The sequence below is a fragment of the Chelonia mydas genome, chromosome 4 (genome assembly GCF_015237465.2).
Source record: "Chelonia mydas isolate rCheMyd1 chromosome 4, rCheMyd1.pri.v2, whole genome shotgun sequence".
Lineage (NCBI taxonomy): Eukaryota > Metazoa > Chordata > Testudines > Cheloniidae > Chelonia > Chelonia mydas.
Genome location: NC_057852.1, coordinates 31,494,328 through 31,514,592, shown reverse-complemented (window position 1 = coordinate 31,514,592; position 20,265 = coordinate 31,494,328). Strand labels below are relative to the sequence as shown.

At 44.8% G+C, this 20,265-nt stretch overlaps 2 long non-coding RNA genes across 4 annotated transcripts in view; one reads left to right on the top strand and one right to left on the bottom strand.

The window, feature by feature from the left end:
- Positions 1–440: 440 nt before the first annotated feature.
- LOC122465580 overlaps positions 441–20,265 on the top strand; it is a 73,689-nt gene continuing 53,864 nt past the window's right edge. Inside the window, exon 1 of one of the 3 annotated variants that reach the window (XR_006290520.1) lies at positions 441–706. This is a non-coding gene — a long non-coding RNA (uncharacterized LOC122465580). Of the gene's footprint in view, positions 707–7,882; positions 10,199–13,711; positions 13,747–20,265 lie in introns of those variants that run through there. The other 2 variants (XR_006290519.1, XR_006290521.1) reach the window with 2 other exon arrangements.
- Positions 3,246–4,813, bottom strand: LOC122465581. The gene is made up of 3 exons (XR_006290522.1): positions 4,597–4,813; positions 4,191–4,192; positions 3,246–3,493 (listed from the first exon to the last, which is right to left on the bottom strand). It is a non-coding gene; the product is annotated as an uncharacterized LOC122465581 (long non-coding RNA).

The window sequence follows — 20,265 nt, the reverse complement described above, 5'->3', positions numbered from 1 at the left end:
TTATTTAACCTGCCTTATTTGCTACATTTAAAGTGACTGCTATAGGTCATGATAAAAGAGCTTTTGGGTTTTCTCGCCAACAGATTTGTAGTAGCTCCTAGAGCTGTGAAAGTTTACCATTGGATACCACGCAGGGACTGCGTTCTTCTTTTTAATATTTACAACCCATTTGAAGGAGCACAGCAACAGCACAATGCTAACATTTTTCCAGTTAAATGAAAGATGAACAGGGGAACATGATCTAAGATAGGTGGAGCTAGAAGAGACAGGTGGCAGATCCAGTGAGTGACAAAAGTACATTTTAGACCTAGCCAATATAATAAATCTGGTAGCAACAAATACATATTAAGATTGAAAGTATATATATATATATTGTGATGGGGCAAGGCCAGATGGCTATAGGAAAGTAGTGAGAAACAGGTATGTTAGCCTCAGGCTAAACAAATCCCTGTTACCATGATAACCAAATGGCAGTTGCTCCAGGTTAATCAAGACACCTGGGGCCAATTAAGATCCTTCCAGAAAGCAGTGGAGACAGCTAAGTTGATTGGGACATCTGAAGCAAATAGGGGCTGGCTGAAACTAGTTAAATGCCTCCCACTTAGTCAGGTGGGGGTGTGTGTGTCAGGAGCTGCTGAAGGGAGCCATGCTGCTGGTGAAACTGAGCAGTACAAACTCCATCAGGCACAAGAAAGGAGGCCCTGAGGTAAGGGTGACTTAGATATTGAGGAAGTGGGGGCTGCTGTGGGAAATTAGCCCAGGGAATCTTACTTGTCCTGTTTCCAAAAAGTCAGCTACCAAGAGCTGCTACTATCAGAGTCCCTGGGCTAGAGCACGCAGTAGAGGGTGGGCCTGGGCTCCCCCCTCCCTTCCCCAACTAATCACTAGGGCTGGGAGACAATAGAGACCGTGTGAGGGAGGATAGCTTCTCCTCACCTCCCTTGCTGGCTTATGATGAAAATGGCTCAGTAGGCTGTGACCCTTGCCTCTAGAGAGAGAAGGGCTATGTGAAGGGTCACAGTGAGTCTCTGAGGCTAGCGTAATCTGCCAGGAAGCACAGGCCCCACTGAGACAAGGTTGGGGCTTTGTTGCTATATATGAATGAATAGAACCACACTGCAGGGGAAGAAGGCTTAGGAGGAGCTCACAGTGAAACAAGCCTCAACTCCAGTCAGCGTACACAGGATTTGTTATGAGGGGAGGCTAAAATGTTTGGATACTATTGCTGTGGCACAGTCATTCTTGAATTTCCCATGGGGAATATATGGCTCCGAACCTCCTACTTGGGCGAGTGGCTAAATGCCACAATTTGGCCTTTCATTTGTAAAGATAACTGCCTAACTTATGTTTCTGCCTCAGGGAGCTAAAGTGGAGTTTCTCACTGAAAACAAGAGGACTGTGCTTAAAAATTGATGGCCTGAGGTGACCTTCTGTATTGTGGAAATGTTTTCCTAGTCAACGGATTACAAAAAGTTAAGGAAATGAAAATGAATTTAAAGAGAATTTGTTGAGAAGGGGCAGGGGGGAAAGCAACTCAATAACATACCTGAGATTAATGGTACTGACAAGTCTCTAGTAAAATCTCTAGAGAAAAGAGATTCAAACACAAAAGGCTTGTGAGACTGGAAGTAGGAGAAAATAAAACAACACTGACTAGAGAATTTTCTTGAGTTCCCAGAGAAAGGGGGAAGGAAGAAGAGCTTCTCTTCATCTTCTGAGTCTACATTTGTTTAGGGAAAAACTGCACAGTCAAATGAGAAACTTAGCATTGGGGGAAAAAAGTTCTCATTACAGGCAGGTGACAGCTTGAAACTCCCTGCTGAATTAAAGCTGCTCTGTACAGATGAATAACAGATGCAAGGGCAATGTGACAGACGGTACAATTTCTCTAAAACCCAGGCTGATGGGATTTTATCTGAAGATAAAAGGGAAGGAATTCCCTGTGCAAGGTGCTCAGAGGGAGAGCAGCTGCCTGTACTCTAAGGTGGCTAATAGAAGGGTACAGTCTCTTACACTGTGTTATCTCACTGAAGAATCAAGTACAGCCTATGGGTTTAATGCAGACAGTGTCCATATATGACTTGGATAGAAAAAATAAAAGCTCTGTTATATTTCTTTATAAGCATCTTTTTAGATTCCTTTCTAAAACTCTGTCTGAACTAAAACAAATATAGTACTTAAGAATTCCTCAGGTTGCTTTAACACAACCTTAAGATGTCTTGATCAGTCTTTTAGAGCATTTCAGCAATCCTCCTGAACTGCAAAATTGCAAATCCTCCTTAGGCAAGTCCTTGTCTGTAACAGACTGTTCAGTCTCATAGTCAATAAGAAAATCAACTTGTGAATTATTTTCAATTTGTGTGTCTGCTCTCACTTCACTTGTCTCTACCAACTCCTTAGTCTTGAGTAGATGCTTATGACTCCTTCATAAGATTTTGCCTTAGTCAGTGATTACTGACTATGAGTGAGGTGACTCTTCTTTGATCACTCTAGCTGGCCAGTGCCCATCTTGCCAAATTCTCACCATCCCCAGAACCGACAGCCAACTGGGACCAGACATAATCATCACCAACGAGGACCGGAAGAAGATCATCCTGGTGGACGTCACAGAGCCATTTGAGAACAGGACCCTGGCCTTCCGTGACACCCAAGCTTGAAAGGTGGAGAAATACACCCCTCTGGCCAACACCTTGAGAGCTAAGGGTTACCAGGTTCAGGCAGATGTGCTGCTCAGAGCCCAGGGCACACGGGACACCAATAATGAACCAGTGTTGAGAGAATGCGGAATCGGTCAGCGCTACGCTCGGCTGATGTGGCAACTCATGGTGTCAGATGCCATCAGGTAGTAGAGGGACATCTACATAGATCACATCACCGGACATCGGCAATACCATGAGGGATGAGCTGGAGTGCCGATGAGAAGCAGAGGGGAAAGTAACTGAAATATTTTCCTCATGGATTGTATTTTCCAAATAGACTACCTTAAATGCTCAATTATTGAGGGACAATCTTCACTCATCCCTAAATTTACTTTTTACAACTAACTCTCTGTATAACTTTTCATGAGGGATATACCCAAGTATTCAGATTCTAATATCTCAACTGTATTAAATTTATTCACCTTAAATTGGGTTATTGCTGATTATGCACTATATGTATCTTATGACTTTTTAAAACAAACTTTGTATTGTGGATAATCTAAGCACTATACCCAGATGTAAAGACACTCCTTTCTTAAACTTGTGTACTTTAACATTAGCTTTAATAATTTTTTTAATTCCTTTAAATAGTTTAGGATCCCAGTTGTGGTGCTCACTATGTTCTGTGCTTCAGTAGCTGCCAGAAACCCATCAGAGCAACCTCATATATAGTGAGATGTGGTAAAGTGGTGATGGGTTACCCAGAGTATTATGGGATGAAGCAATGCTCCTCCCTGTTGGGATTCCCTCTGAGACCTTTTACACTTGGCTTACCCAGAACATTTCATCCAGTTCTGAGATAAAGTTATCCAGTTTTCTGAAATCCAAGAAATCAGTTCAACTCCAGACTCACTGAAGATTCTTGATTGGCATACAATCATACTAAGCTTGAGTTGATCAAGAGTAAGGGGTGGATATAAGGTATAATACACATCCAATGTACATAAATCATGAATCAGTTTATTGTATACCCTTACACTTTACTATTGGTTAATATTTCATATCACACACTTTATGATTTGTCTATTTTTTGTAACCAATCCCATGAACTATTTGAGCTGCAAAGTATGGTAGTAAGTAAAGCTGCAAGTTTATTACACGTTACTCATCTTACCATTTCTATATCTACTAGCTACATGTTTTTTACAAGGCCACTTATGACTTTATGCTCTGTCTCTTGTTAACCTGTTTCCCAAATTCTCTTCCTTACTACTTCGTGCATTGTTCATGCAAGGTCTGCACACCCCACTCTTACTTCCTGTTTGATTCAGTGGGAGGTGCCCCCACATTGTTTGTGATGCAACCAAATAAAGCAGCAAGTTACCAGTCTTCAGTCCTGTGAGTAGGACTTATCTTATTTTTGCACTGAGTGGTCCTTGCCAAAACTAGGTCTGGCATGTTTGTGTATGTTTAGTTATGGTTATTTGGGACCTGTGGTGGGCTTTGTACCTCATCAACCCCTTAAGTCATGGGGGAGGGAGGTAACCCCACTTCTGCCTACGTCCGTTTGCTAACCCTTCTGCCCCAGTAGTCAGCACAGTGGGGCCCAATGGCCAGAGCCCACCTAATTCCCCCTCCCCCAGTGGGGTAGCACAGCCTAGTGGCTGGAGTCCATTCAATGTGCCCCTAGGGCAGTGCAGCCCAATGGCCAGAGTCCTCCTAATTCCCCCTCCCCAAGTGGGATAGCACAGCCTAGCAGCCAGAGTCAATACTGCCACCTTTGGAGGCAAAATAGGGGGCCTAGTGGCTGGTGCCTAGGGGCCATCACAAGGGCGTGGCAGCCCCCGGTAGGGGAGCCTGGGCCCATCCAACTCCACTGGGCCCTGATCCAGGGCCCTGCCAGCATCAGAGCAGTCTGCCATGGGGTCAGCAGGGAATCCTACCAAAACACACTGACCTCATAAGGGTGGGAGGTACCACTCCCTTACCCTCCCTGGGTCGCTTCCTACTGGCTCTCCTGCAGCAGTGGTCCATACGGTATTGGGGTCTTCAGGCTCCTCAGCACCAGACACTCCCTGGGGTTCCAATAACAGCAGGCCTCTAGTCTAGGTTTCTGGCTCTTCAGCTCTTATAGGTAAAGGCTGTAATGGCTCCTGGGCTGGAGCCCCTGCCAACTGTCCTTCCTCCTCAGCAGTCTGCCCTGAGTGAGCAGCTCTGCAGGCTTTTATACCTGAATTCCAGGTGGAGCATGGGCAGCAGTGCCTCAGGGGTGGGGCTTCCTCTGCTACAAGGGAAGGATTTAACTCTCTCCATACCAGTGCAGGGCCAATCCGCCCCATCACAGGATCCAACTATGTTCCTGTGGTTTCCTTATATTGTTTTTTGTTGTGTAAAGAGCAAAAGACACAATATCCACCTGTCATTCAAGGTGCCTTGTTATTTGCCTTTGCAGCAGTGTGCCCTCTCACTTTGGACACTTATCTCAGACAACTTCACCTGACTCTTGTAGAGCACCTTCATTTCCCCCAAAAGGTGTTCCCCTTCCCCACCTCTTTTCTCCTCCCTTGTATATTCCCTCATGTTTGTTTGGAATTTTAATGATGGGATTATTATGTTTCATTTATTATTAAAATATTTTACTACACTTTAAGAGAACCTGAATAATTCCTCAGGAGAGTGGTAATGGGGGTAACTTTTCGGAGAGAGAGGATGAAGGACTCAGTAACAAAGCAGAGAGGAGCAGCAGGGCCGTCCTTACCCATATGCAAAGTACACAGCTGCATAGGGCACCAGGAAATTTGAGGCACCCTGCTCCAGCTCCTGCTCCACCTCTTCCCCGTGGCCCCTGCCCTTGCTCTGCCCCAGCCTCGCCCCTGCTCCACCCCTTCCCCAAAGCCCCTGCTCCGCCCCACCCCGCCTCTTCCTGCCCTTGCTCCGCCTCAGTCCCTCCCACTGCCCTGAGGACTGCAGCAGGGGTCAGGCCTGCACTCACCGGTGGCGGTAAGTGGAGTGCTGGCTCCCAGCCATTCTGCCGGTGAGAGCTGGGGGGCAGTTCTCCCCTACCCACCAAAGCTGGGAGCCAGGGGAGCAGAATGGAGTGGGCTGGGGCCGGGTCACTCCACTTCCCGGCCGTCCCATGAGTGCGGGGTCGGGCCTGGCTGCCCTGCAGTCACCGGGTGGCAGGAAATGGAGCAACCCGGCCCCAGTCTGCTCTGCTCCGCTCCACCGGCTCGCGCTGGGGGGCAGTTTTCGCCCAACCTCCCCACCCCCACAGAGGCCTGGGGCCCCCCACAGCCCCTCCACTGGCTACGGATGGTCTGAGGAGCGGCCATGTTTTTAAGAACAGACTACATAAACAGCTGTCGGGGATGGTCTAGGTTTAGTTGGTCTTGCCTCAGTGCAGGGGATTGGACTTGAACTCTCGTTCCCTTCCAGCCCTACACTTCTATGATTCAGTGTTTGTGCTAAGTGGCAGTCTCCAGACAAGCTAACCTTTATGAAATTATGCATTGCAAAGAGTATTTGTTCTTTGTCAAAGTTGTGTAACTAGTGTGAATTTTACAGGTCATTATCCTGTGGGTAAGTAGAAAGTGAGTTTGATAGCAAAAGTGGTATGTTTTTAGGCAAGAACCCTACAAAGGCAGATTGAAAAGCAGACTGCTGCAGAACTTAGGAACATGAGTCAGGAAACCAGGGGCCCAATTCTCTATTGCTCTGCACCTTGTGCAGTCATTTAAAGTGCAAAGTGGGTGTAAAATGCTACCAGATCAGAATGGTAGATAATTTTCATGTGTTTTCCACTCACTCTGCATGGGTGACTGCAGAAGGTTCTGGATAATGGAGAATCAAGCTGCTGGGTTCTATTTCTGATCCTGTACTTGACATTCTATATGATCTTGGGCAATTCACTCAAGTTCTCTGTGCTCTGTTTCCCTATTTGTAATAGGGGATAATATAACACTTGCTTTAAGTGCCCTGATTTTTACCGGTAAAAAGTGCTCCAGCAGCACTAAATATTTTATTTTTACAAGGAAGAAGACAATTCCACTTCATGGCAGCTTCCGAGGTTTTGAAATTTGCTTTCTTTCTGCACTGGAACAAAAACAAAATCATTTTAATGATTTTGCAGAAATTGAATTGTCTCCATTTCCATTTTTGGATCAAAACCTGAGCTTTGCAATTTGGGAAGGCATATGTAGCCAGGTGGCCAAGGTACTGGCTAGGGAAATGGGAGGCACAGATTCAAGTCCCTCTTCTCCCTGATTCAGAGTGAGAATGATCTGGAAAGAAAATTTTTAATCAGCCAGAGAAGGGACCCCCCCATCCCAGGTCCGTACCCGGTACAAAGTTAGAGTGTGAGAGCATCGCTTGCTCTCCTGCACTATACCCCAATGAAGACTTCATAGAAACTGATATGTTTCTACAAAACATTTTGTCTTTGATGAAACAGCATATTTCAACAAAATGAAATGTCACGGATAATGATCTGACCAGCTCTATGGCAAGAGACCAGAACAGAGGATCAGATAAGTCTCTGCCACGTCTAATTTCTATGAATGAAGTGTAAAACACATAGAGGAGCAGCCTTGGATAATGCAACTAAGTCAGACTAAGTTCTAGACCAGTCATTGTTCATCATACAGCACATAGCCAAAGATTTTTGTTACCGAGAGCATAGCAGCTGATGCTAATTTAGATTTACAGCCAAAGACAATGCCTAGCTTCAGGCCCTAGGCAACCCAAGGAAAGCACCAGGGACAGCACTGGCATTCTGGAAGGACAATTCAGTACTAACTCTTGAGACACAGGAGCTGTCAGTTCTGATAGATTTATTACTATTTGTTATTGTTTTTGTGGTTTACACCTCCTCACCCCCCTTAATTTTGGGGCTGTCTTTCTGCCAATGTATTTTGAAAATATTCTCACAAGGTCTCCTCCCGAAGGAAGTGCTAACTTGGAATTAACAACTATTCTATATTTGAGCCCCTGAAGAAAGCATTGACACTTTTGCTGCTGTTAAGCAACAGACAATAGAGGCTGATCTGTCATTATTTACCTTGTGTGCTCTAATTACATTCCGCAGCACACAACACACATACAGAGTAAGTTCATCTGTTCAGCGGATGGGGGTGGGACAGGAGAATCGAGGAAAGAGGAGTGCTGAACCAGCCAGCCAGGCACAATGGCTGTAGGTACAGTTTTTGACTTCAGCTGGCATTGCGGGTGTTTAGCCCATTAGAGGAACAGGAGATAAATCCATAACAGATCCTCAGCTGCTGTCAATTGTACCCTGATTTATGGCGACTGAGAATGTGGCTCATTGTTCTTAATAAATACCTCTACCAAACAGAGCAGTTGGCTTTGTTGGCTAAGCTGAATGCAGGATTGATACTTTCCCTCAGTCTATAAAAGAATATGCTTGAATTTATAACATCAATGTGGGTGCTTGCGTTAAATATGTGATGTTTCTGATAGATTTTCCTAAAAAGATCCTTTCTCCTCTTGTTTTATACCCATCATCCCTCAAAGAACTTCTGCAGGGCTTCAAAAGGAACTTCATCTTCAGCTGGAAGAAAGTTGATTGAAGCAGATCAATCAAATGGAGTTACTATAGGCATATGCTACCCCACCAGGGCTCAGCTTGCAGCTTGTGCGCCCAGTCTCTGCCGGTCTGGGGTGTAGAAAGGTAGACCCAGAAGCAAATCTTTGTGTAGCGGGTCTGGAGTGATAGAACTGGGAGAGAGGAGAGGGCTCATGGAGAAGATAAAGAGACTTTGTTGTGGTTTTTGCTAAAAACAAAAATAGGAAATGTTGGTTTTCAGCAACCAAAAGCCAAAACATTTCCACTCAAACCTTCCATTTTTCAGTTGCCAGGAGTCAACATTTTTCAGTGTTTTTGGGCTGAAATTATTGGTTTTCAGTTGCCATGATTCTTTCTCTCCATTTTCTTTTGAAGGCAACATTTCAAGGACATTGAAAATGTTTTCATTGTCATTGAAATTTGTTCATATGACCAAAAAACATTTCCCAACCAACCAGCTCTACTGAGGACTAAGCTATGCCATTCAGGCACAACCCATTACTGGGGGGGAGTGTGGAGTCACATTGCAATAGGGGGAACTTGAGGAGGGAGGGATTTCCCCTGGGGAAAAATACAATTCCTTCCTGAACATGCCTGGTGCACAAAAGGATTGTGCACGATCTCTCTCTTTTTTTTTTTTTTTTTTTTTTTTGGGGGGGGGGGTCTCCTTCTGAAACCACTGCTTACCCCAGTCCCTTAAAATAATCAGTTGTCCTAGTATAAACAATGCTCTATGGACCCAAGCCACAGACCTAATGGTGAGCTCCCAGAATAGGATACAGCTGCTGCATCTGCAGTGCAGACACTGGTAATGTGCACCTTTCATGCTCAGACAGTGCTCAGTAAAAGCACACTTGTATTTTTTATAATGCTCAGCAACTGTTTGCTAAGTCTGAGCTTCTATAGAGCAGCTGAACAGAAACCTTTTGTCACTCTCATTTTGCTATTTTTAGCAATATTTAGTCTGCACTAAATCTTAACAAATCATCAAGGTTTATTTCACCTTCCAGAACAATGCACTATGATAGAAAAGATAAAGATTTCTGAAAATCATCCTACACAGAAAATTGGTCCTATTTTGTGTGTACAATGTAGGGACTCATATTTTTCTTTCCATTTTTTTTAAAGGTAAATCAGGTAGTGAAATATGTATTTTTTTGAAAAGCAGTCTTTGCAGATATAGCAAATTCATTAACAGTTTCCCCCAGTTTTAAATAGAAAGTGTTGTTCTCCGCATATCAATGCCAGCACAAATCAACACAAACAATTAAGTCATTAGCAAAGACTGAACGCCAGTAGTCCTAATATTAAGCCTTCTGGTGCTCTCCCTGGAATTGTTTGACTTGATTGCATCCTGTTACATTTACAATCTGTTTTGTGTTATTGGCTGATAGGCTGACAGCCATTTAAATTCTTATTCAGAAAAATCCAAAAGCACTCACCTTTTGCTCTCAAAAGGATGAGTCACTGAAATCAATGATTGATGCAGGGCATTAAAGAGAAGGGTCCATTTCTATGAGGTGCTGAGTACCCTCAACTGAAGACAACATCTCACAGGATCAGGCCATTAGCTATTATGAATGAATAGCCTCCTAGAACAGCCTGGGAGAGATGATGACTCTCTTTTTTCACGGTGGAGTGCTATCTGCTCTATTCATTAAAATGGAGCAGATTATTCCGTGTGGCTGCTCACCAGGTCTGTATGGAGTGGTGTGAGACAGTCCCAAATAAGGAGAAGCAGGAGTGAGTAGTTCCTGTGCTCCCTCAAGAACATACTGTTATTGCAAGTGGCCCCCCAGTGCAGCCATTCAAGGGAGGGGGTCAGGGAGAGAAGGAAGCTTCTTACTTACCTTTCTGCCTGTGTGTGGCCATGAAGAGGCAACTCTCAATCAGGGTTTGAGAGTTCTAGAGAAAGAGAGGTTCAAGCTTCCATGCAGTGAAGATTTCGGTCCATGCTTGTAGACAAATCCAGTATCAGGTGAGAAAAGTAATTGAAGGAATAGGTAGTTTTAATATGTATGGAGGGTTCCTAACTATACAAACAGTCTTTAATTCCTTACTTCACTCTGATGATCCACTTGACATAAAACAAACAAAGCCGATAACAACCAAGAATGTCCTATTCTTGTGCTGACTCCTTAGACGGATTGAGACACGTCCAGGATGCAGGGTAAGTCTAATGGACCCTTTAGAGCTAGTAACACAACACCAACTCTACTAACCACAGTTAATATTTCTTCAGTTAAATCTTATCAACCAAAGAGGTGCTCATTTTTACAGTGATTGCTCTGGGTTCTTGCATTTTAGGGTGACCAGACAGCAAATGTGAAAAATCGGGTGGGGCGGGGGGGGGGAAATAGGAGCCTATATAAGAAAAAGACCCAAAAATCAGGACTGTCCCTATAAAATTGGGACATCTGGTCACTCTATTGCATTTGGAGAGATTCCTTTTAAGATCATTCTAATAGTGCACTGGATTATGATGCCCCATTCTAATAGTGCACTGCATTATGATGCTCAGGTGGTTTCTTTTTTACCTGTGTGTTTCAGTTGCCTTTGGAGCACGCTCTCCCTTTCTCTGCATCCAAAGAGGGCCTTTACTGGGGTTGGGTAAGGAGTAGGTGGGCTGGGGCAGGACTGGGGAGATGCAAATTATACTCACATTAACTCTACCCGTGGGAGTGGGGATTGGGAAGGAGTTCCTACAGGCAGCAGTAATCAGGAGCTTGGGTCTGTTGGAATCACCCTGTTGTGGCGGTGGAGAGAGAACTGGACTCCCCACAACCAGTCTTGTAGTACTGCACATTCACACAGATGGCTTTGTACTGGTGGATCTGCTCGAATCCACCAGTCATCCTGTGGAGTGCTGGGGTGGGGCAGGATCCTGTCCTGTTGTGCTGACTGTAGTAAAATGGTTATTAAGGGGTTAACTGGCTTACTCGGAGTATAACGAGTTGGAGCCAAGCTCTACCCTTCCTTACTTTCTGTTCAGCTAGTGACTCTTTCCTTCTCTGCTCTGTTTGTCATGTAGTTAAATAAAGAAGCATGTTCCCCGCCTGCAGTACTGTAAGTACAGTGTGTAGTTTTTGTGCATTGAGTGGTCCCTTTACAAAACTGATAGAATTCTCTGGAGGGAACCCTACTGAATTTTTCTCATCAGCAGCCCTGCCAGAGGGCAGTCTGACCCAGCAACTGTGTACCAAGTCCTATTTCCACTGAAGTCATGATAAAAACCACTTGAACAAGCTCACTATTTGGCCTACAGTCAGTATAGCCAGCTCATTTGGAATTAGGTTCTTCTGCTTTCTTTTCCTCCATTTTGTTTCTCTCAGTATGGGATATGTGAGTGCAACACTGTCAGTCATAATATACTTTTAGATTAGTATTACTATGCTAATACTTTAGACAGCTCCAAAACCAGGAGTCACCATTCGCTATGGCCAATTGTCAAAAAATTATGCCCTTTCTTAAATCTGTGCAGTGGGTGTAGCTGTAATTGAGGGCTGGATTTAGTCCCAAATGTTTACTTCAACATAAAGGATATGAAGGAGAGTATGAAGAGCCTTTGGATATTGTTCTGTCTTAATCTGCCATGTCAAAAGCTGTGTTTCAAGAAAAAGCAAAGTCTGAAAGAATAAATGTCAGGCTTGCTTACTGGTACTTATTCTTTCTGCTGATAGACCAGTAACTAACTGTTAAATGAATGTATGTCTTGTTCAGTCTATCAGAACTGATCACAATTGTGTTTATCACTTTTAAATCCTTCATTCCCTGTATAACCAGTAGACATTAAAAGTTCCCCTAGTTATAGTTGCAGACAATTGTCCCTTTTATATGTCTGAATGCTGATATGCCAGACAATTGGCATTTGGACAAATGTTGTGGCTCATGTTTCATTGTGCATATCTCATTCTTGAGAAGCAGCCAAGAGAGATGAGCGAGTATCAGAGAGGGCTCAGAGTACAGCTGGGAAATCCTCAGGAGCACTGTGGGACAGAAGTGGCACAGAGAACAGGTGGGAGGTGCTGACAGTAACAGTGAAGGCCAGTTGTTCAACTAGGAGAGTGGTGGAGCTCTTGGAGACCATTCCAAAACCTTTCGAACTGAATCTATTCTTCCTCCAAACTTTCATTTCAGAAAAAAAGATCTCGAGCCCACTGCTGTTCAGATGAATAGCAATTTTGTCATTGGCTTCAGTGAGAGCAGTGTCAGGTTCATATGCAACTATGTTCTGAAAAATAATTTTGATTATGTTATTAATTGTATATGGGTGTATTAACTTACCCAAGCAGTATTCATTATGCAATAGTTTATGTTCCTAGATAACTTTTAGATATGACTGCCAATATATTGCATGATCCAGGTCTGCCTAAGCCTGTTATGTGCTTCAGGTATTTGTTACACACAGTCTTCTGACATTCTCTTTAGATTTGTACAAGCTACCTCCTGAGTGTGTATGGATACCAAATGATGATATTATTATAGCATAAAAACTGAGCTTATGGTGTTGTACAAAAGTTTAAAGACAATCCCTGTCATCAAGTGCTTACAATCTAAATATCCCCAAACTGTAGTCAGATCATTAACAGTAGGGAATGTGGCTTGGGCTCTCAAACTTTTTCAAAGTGTGCATCATCATATTTTAAAAGAGAGTCTTAAAGATTTTGCACTTGCATTGGCCGTCGTCCCTGACAGATGTTTGGATAGGGCTATCAATTGCAAGAACTGAGCTCACTTGGATTGTGATGTGATACTTGTTATAAAATCCAAATTAAAAAAAAATCATTTCCTCTTTTCATTCTATTTTCCATCTACATTTTCCATTCTGCCTCTTTCTTGTATGCTCTGATTTCTGCTTCTCCTTTACACCTCTCCTTCTCTATCTCCTTCCACCTTTTCTTACACTCCCCTCTTGTATTCCTGTTCCTCTCTTTCCTTTCCTTCCCTTCCTTCACACCTCCCTCAGCTTTCCTCTAGAGTAGTCTCAAGTGAGCTATTTCCAGGTCAGTTCCCCTCAAATGCTCTATGAATCATTTCAAACAAAGAAAGATCTTGAAAATCAACACTGCCCTCTCCAATGAGTTACAAGTAGAGCTGCTTGGAAAATGGTCATTTCTGTGGCAAATTTAGAAAGAATTGAATTTTCTTTCTTTTTTTCCCCCAAAATGACAAGCATATGAAAAATGTTTAGTTTTTGAAAACCAAAAACCAGAAAAAGTATAAAGAATCAACAAATGTTCAATTTGAAAGGCCATCTTTTGTCATAAAATTTTTGATATGAAATCTTTCAATCAGGTGTAATTACAAAATTTGTTTGTGCATAGTAAACATGTACAATGTACTATAGGTAAAGATTTACAGGAAATGGTGTACATTTCCTTACAGTACTACTACTTGTATTATACTTTCAGACTAGGGTCTCAAAGTACTTGACAACCTTAAGCTTCACAAATATTATTATGCTCATTTTACAGATGTGGAAAACTGCAGCCCTGAGGAGTGAAGTGACTTGCTCAAGGTCACAAAGTGAGTCAGTGGCAGTGCCAGTATAAAATTCAGTTCTGTGCTTTAACCATTAGACACTGCCCCCCTCCTTTTTCGAGTTAAACTAGATAGTGAAACTGGGAACAGAAATGTCCTGGGGTAAAATCCTCTTATTAGAAATATTGTTCTATTTCGTTTGTTATAACGAAAAAAGCAACATTTGCAATTCTTCCCACAGCTCCTAATCCTGATATTTGAACAGACTACTTGACTTTCTACTACAATTTTGCAACTGAATAAGTCCTTTGATTTCCTGTTTTCACCATTTGCCAACCAATCAAGAGAAATCTGTGGTTTAAAAGCAGTGTCGACAGAACAGATACCAAGACTAAAATATATCATTCTGTTTCCAAAAGACTTCTACCCAAGCAGGCACTTTCTGTTAAATTAGAAGGAGTGTATCTGGAATAAGTGCATGCAGTGTAGTATCTGTGATTAATAAAATGTCTTATCTCCTTTGGCCAGTGCACATCTTGTAATTGGTTAAGAGCCAGGGTGACGTTCAGTAAGGCAAACCAGTGCATGGAAACAGGACAGATTTTGCAGTTCACCAGAGAGATAGCCCTATCATACATCAATAACAGATGGCACTCCAGTTGACTACAGGAAAAATATGACTCAGCTAATACAAAATGGGAAGTTCCAAGGTTGGATTTAAGCAAGGTTGCCTGCCAACTCTCACTGTTTTGCTAGTAATGCTCACTCTTTAAAAAAAACAGAGGACCTAAAGACTCAGCGGTCTCACACATAACCTAGCCAATAAACCTTGTCATTAATGATAGCTAGGAAGAAATTACAGATATTTACAGTGAACATGTTAGGGGCCTTGCTGGAAAAATTGTTATCCAAAACTGAGAGGGGAAACTGGAAAGGAAAGGAAAAGCTGCAGAATTTCATGACTCTTTTCTCTAGGAAAGTAACAAGGTGCAACAACATCCTGAAAGAAGCAGTGAAAATCCCCTAGCTGTCATAAATGAGGAGTACAAGAAAGAATGGCTCAGCTATAAAAAGTGCAGTCACAGACAGACACTTTTGCACTTCCAAAGAAAACTGTTCCAGGTCCTTGCTCAGCTCCCCTGAGCCATGTACCTTTTCCCCCTTTCTTTGAAGTTGTCAGCAGGAACAGAAAATTCTCACAAGCAAGAAGAGTAAAATAATGGCAAGTTTTGAAAAGTCAAAAGGTCCTGATCCTCTTTCCTGTTCCATCCCATCTGTGCCACTGCAGATGCACAGAGGGGATAGTAAGTTGGTTTAAATTGCAATCGGTGTTTCCCTTTGTGAAAGGGAATCCTTAGGCCAGGTAGAGCTTTGGCAAGGAAGGACTCCTTCAATAATCATGAGGAACTTGAGGGAAGCATGGAAAAGAATATTTGTAAGTGAAGGCATCAAATTTGGGGTCTGCCAACCTGGATTATGGTCATTTAATCATCCTAATCCCTTGCATGCCCTATTTAGGCTACCCAGACCGTGGGTCTCACCACCTCTGTTCTCCAAACCATACTCACCACCTTCTGCGTTCCTTTCTTTCCCTCTTCTGTTATGGACAGAACTGGCCTGGCTGCTCCCCACCTAACTGCATTTCTCTTCCTTTGACCCTTATCCCTTTGCCTTTGCTGAAAAAGATTCCCCTAGTGTTGTCTTCATCATTTTACCTCTGCAGTTATCTCTGGCTGTGAGCCCCGTGGAGAAGGCTTGAGATAGTATTTGTAAACCTAGGGATAAACCTTGTTCTTCATTACAGCTGTTTGGGGGGGGAAATCACATTTTTTAATTAAGAAGAAACATATTCCTGCAAAAAAGAATTGTGACAATGTTCCCATTTTTCTACTAGCTCTTTTCCTCAGAATTTGGGATCTCTGTGGTTTTGGTGGGATAGTTTGACAAACAGTTGGTGATGTGATGAAGTGGCTGAGCAGTGATAGGTCAGCAGAGGGCAACGTGGTAAATCTGCAGGGAAGGGAGGGGCTGTATATGTGTAAGGGTATGTCTACACTACGAAATTAGGTTGAATTTATAGAAGTCGGTTTTTTAGAAATCAGTTTTATATATTCGAGTGTGTGTGTCCCCACAGAAAATGCTCTAAGTGCATTAACTCGGCGGAGTGCTTCCACAGTACCGAGGCTAGAGTCGACTTCCGGAGCGTTGCACTGTGGGTAGCTATCCCACAGTTCCCGCAGTCTCTGCTGCCCATTGGAATTCTGGGTTGAGGTCCCAATGCCTGATGGGGCTAAAACATTGTCGCGGGTGGTTCTGGGTACATATCATCAGGCCCCCGTTCCCTCCCTCCCTCCGTGAAAGCAAGGGCAGACAATCGTTTCGCGCCTTTTTTCCTGAGTTACGTGTGCAGAGGCCATACCATGGCAAGCATGGAGCCCGCTCAGCTCACGGTCACCGTATGTCTCTTGGGTGCTTGCAGTACCGCATCTGCCTTGCTACACAGTAGCAGCAACCCATTGCCTTGTGGCAGCAGATGGTGCAATAGGACTGGTAGCCGTCATCGTCATGTCCGAGGTGCTCCTGGCCACGTCGGCCAGGAGCGCCTGGGCAGACATGGGCACAGGGACTAAATTTGGAGTGACTTGATCAAATCATTCTCTTTAGTCCTGCAGTCAGTCCTATTGAACCATCTTATGGTGAGCAGGCAGGTGATACGGATTGCTAGCAGTCATATTGTACCATCTTCTGCCAGGCAGGCAAGAGATGAGGATGGCTAGCAGTTGTATTGTACCATCTTCTGCCGAGCAGCCCTGAGATGTGGATGGCATGCAGTCCTTCTGCACCATCTGCTGCCAGCCAAAGATGTAAAAGATAGATGGAGTGTATCAAAACAAGAAATAGACCAGATTTGTTTTGTACTCATTTGCTTCCCCCCGCTTCCCCGTCTAGGGGACTCATTCCTCTAGGTCCACACTGCAGTCACTCACAGAGAAGGTGCAGCGAGGTAAATCTAGCCATGTATCAATCAGAGGTCAGATTAACCTCCTTGTTCCAATAAGAACAATAACTTAGGTGCACCATTTCTTCTTGGAACCCTCCGTGAAGTCCTGCCTGAAATACTCATTGATGTAAAGCCACCCCCTTTGTTGATTTTTAGCTTCCTGAAGCCAACCCTGTAAGCCGTGTCGTCAGTCGCCCCTCCCTCCGTCAGAGCAACGGCAGACAATCGTTCCGCGCCTTTTTTCTGTGCGGACGCCATACCAAGGCAAGCATGGAGGCCGCTCAGCTCAGTTTGGCAATTAGGAGCACATTAAACACCATACGCATTATCCAGCAGTATATGCAGCACCAGAACCTGGCAGAGCAATACCGGGTGAGTAGGCGACGTCAGCGCGGTCGCGTGAGCGATCAGGACATGGACACAGATTTCTTTGAAAGCATGGGCCCTGCCAATGCATGCATCATGGTGCTAATGGGGCAGGTTCATGCTGTGGAACGCCAATTCTGGGCTCGGGAAACAAGCACAGACTGGTGGGACCGCATAGTGTTGCAGGTCTGGGACGATTCCCAGTGGCTGCGAAACTTTCACATGCGTAAGGGCACTTTCATGGAACTTTGACTTGCTTTCCCCTGCCCTGAAGCGCATGAATACCAAGACTAGAGCAGCCCTCACAGTTGAGAAACGAGTGGCGATAGCCCTGTGGAAGCTTGCAACGCCAGACAGCTACCGGTCAGTTGGGAATCACTTTGGAGTGGGCAAATCTACTGTGGGGGCTGCTGTGATGCAAGTAGCCCACGCAATCAAAGATCTGCTGATGTCAAGGGTAGTGACCCTGGGAAATGTGCAGGTCATAGTGGATGGCTTTGCTGCAATGGGATTCCCTAACTGTGGTGGGGCCATAGATGGAACCCATATCTCTATCTTGGCACCGGAGCACCAAGTCTGCGAATACATAAACCACCAGGGGTACTTTTCAATAGTGCTGCAAGCTCTGGTGGATCACAAGGGACGTTTCACCAACATCAACGTGGGATGGCCGGGAAAGGTACATGACGCTCGTATCTTCAGGAACTCTGGTCTGTTTCAAAAGCTGCAAGAAGGGACTTTATTGCCAGACCAGAAAATAATTGTTGGGGATGTTGAAATGCCTATAGTTATCCTTGGGGACCCAGCCTACCCCTTAATGCCATGGCTCATGAAGCCGTACACAGGCAGCCTGGACAGTAGTCAGGAGCTGTTCAACTACAGGCTGAGCAAGTGCAGAATGGTGGTAGAATGTGCATTTGGACATTTAAAGGTGCGCTGGCGCAGTTTACTGACTCGCTTAGACCTCAGCGAAACCAATATTCCCACTGTTAGTACTGCTTGCTGTGTGCTCCACAATATCTGTGAGAGTAAGGTGGAGACGTTTATGGCGGGGTGGGAGGTTGAGGCAAATCGCCTGGCTGCTGGTTACGCGCAGCCAGACACCAGGGCGGTTAGAAGAGCACAGGAGGGCGCGGTACGCATCAGAGAAGCTTTGAAAACCAGTTTCATGACTGGCCAGGCTACGGTGTGAAAGGTCTCTTTGTTTCTCCTTGATGAAACCCCCCGCCCCTTGGTTCACTCTACTTCCCTGTAAGCTAACCACCCTCCCCTCCTCCCTTCGATCACCGCTTGCAGAGGCAATAAAGTCATTGTTGCTTCACATTCATGCATTCTTTATTCATTCATCACACAAATAGGGGGATGACTACCAAGGTAGCCCAGGAGGGGTGGTGGAGGAGGGAAGGAAAATGCTGCACAGCACTTTAAAAGTTTACAACTTTAAAATTTATTGAATGCCAGCCTTCTTTTTTTTGGGCAATCCTCTGTGGCGGAGTGGCTGGTTGGCCGGAGGCCCCCCCACCGCGTTCTTGGGCGTCTGGGTGTGGAGGCTATGGAACTTGGGGAGGAGGGCGGTTGGTTACACAGGGGCTGTAGTGGCAGTCTGTGCTCCAGCTGCCTTTGCTGCAGCTCAACCATACACTGGAGCATACTGGTTTGATCCTCCAGCAGCCTCAGCATTGAATCCTGCCTCCTCTCATCATGCTGCCGCCACATTTGAGCTTCAGCCCTCTCTTCAGCCTGCCACCTCTCCTCCCGGTCATTTTGTGCTTTCCTGCACTCTGACATTATTTGCCTCCACACATTCATCTGTGCTCTGTCAGTGTGGGAGGACAGCATGAGCTCAGAGAACATTTCATCACGAGTGTGTTTTTTTTTTTTTTTTTCTTTCTAATCTTCACTAGCCTCTGGCAAGGAGAAGATCCTGTGATCATTGAAACACATGCAGCTGGTGGAGAAAAAAAAAGGGACAGCGGTCTTTAAAAAGACACATTTTATAAAACAGTGGCTACAGTCTTTCAGGGTAAACCTTGCTGTTAACATTACATACATAGCACATGTGCTTTCGTTACAAGGTCGCATTTTGCCTCCCCCCACCGCGTCGCTACCCCCTCAATCCTCCCCCCTCCCCGTGGCTAACAGCGGGGAACATTTCTGTTCAGCCACAGGCAAACAGCCCAGCAGGAACGGGCTCCTCTGAGTGTCCCCTGAAGAAAAGCACCCTATTTCAACCAGGTGACCATGAATGATATCTCACTCTCCTGAGGATAACACAGAGAGATAAAGAACGGATGTTGTTTGAACGCCATCAAACATACACTGCAATGCTTTGTTGTACAATGATTCCCGAGTATGTGTTACTGGCCTGGAGTGGTAAAGTGTCCTACCATGGAGGACGCAATAAGGCTGCCCTCCCCAGAAACCTTTTGCAAAGGCTTTGGGAGTACATCCAGGAGAGCCGCAAATGCCAGGGCAAATTAATCCTTTCACATGCTTGCTTTTAAACCATGTATAGTATTTTAAAAGGTACACTCACCGGAGGTCCCTTCTCCGCCTGCCGGGTCCAGGAGGCAGCCTTGGGTGGGTTCGGGGGATACTGGCTCCAGGTCCAGGGTGAGAAACAGTTCCTGGCTGTCAGGAAAACCAGTTTCTCCGTTTGCTTGCTGTGAGCTATCTACAACCTCATCATCATCATCTTCTTCTTCGTCCCCAAAACCTGCTTCCGTGTTGCCTCCATCTCCATTGAAGGAGTCAAACAACACGGCTGGGGTAGTGGTGGCTGAACCCCCTAAAATGGCATGCAGCTCATCATAGAAGCGGCATGTTTGGGGCTCTGACCCGGAGCGCCCGTTTGCCTCTCTGGTTTTCAGGTAGGCTTGCCTCAGCTCCTTAAGTTTCACGCAGCACTGCTTCGGGTCCCTGTTATGGCCTCTGTCCTTCATGCCCTGGGAGATTTTGACAAAGGTTTTGGCATTTCGAAAACTGGAACGGAGTTCTGATAGCACGGATTCCTCTTCCCATACAGCGATCAGATCCCAGGGCTAATTCTGCTGCTACTTTTCCCCCCTGCTCAGGATGGTGATAGGCAGGGCTGAATTAAGATCTTTAGAGGCCCTAAACACTGAAAAGATTATGGTGTCCCACCATATGTAATTCAAAATAAAAACAATACTATACCATAAAATTTTATTTTTTGA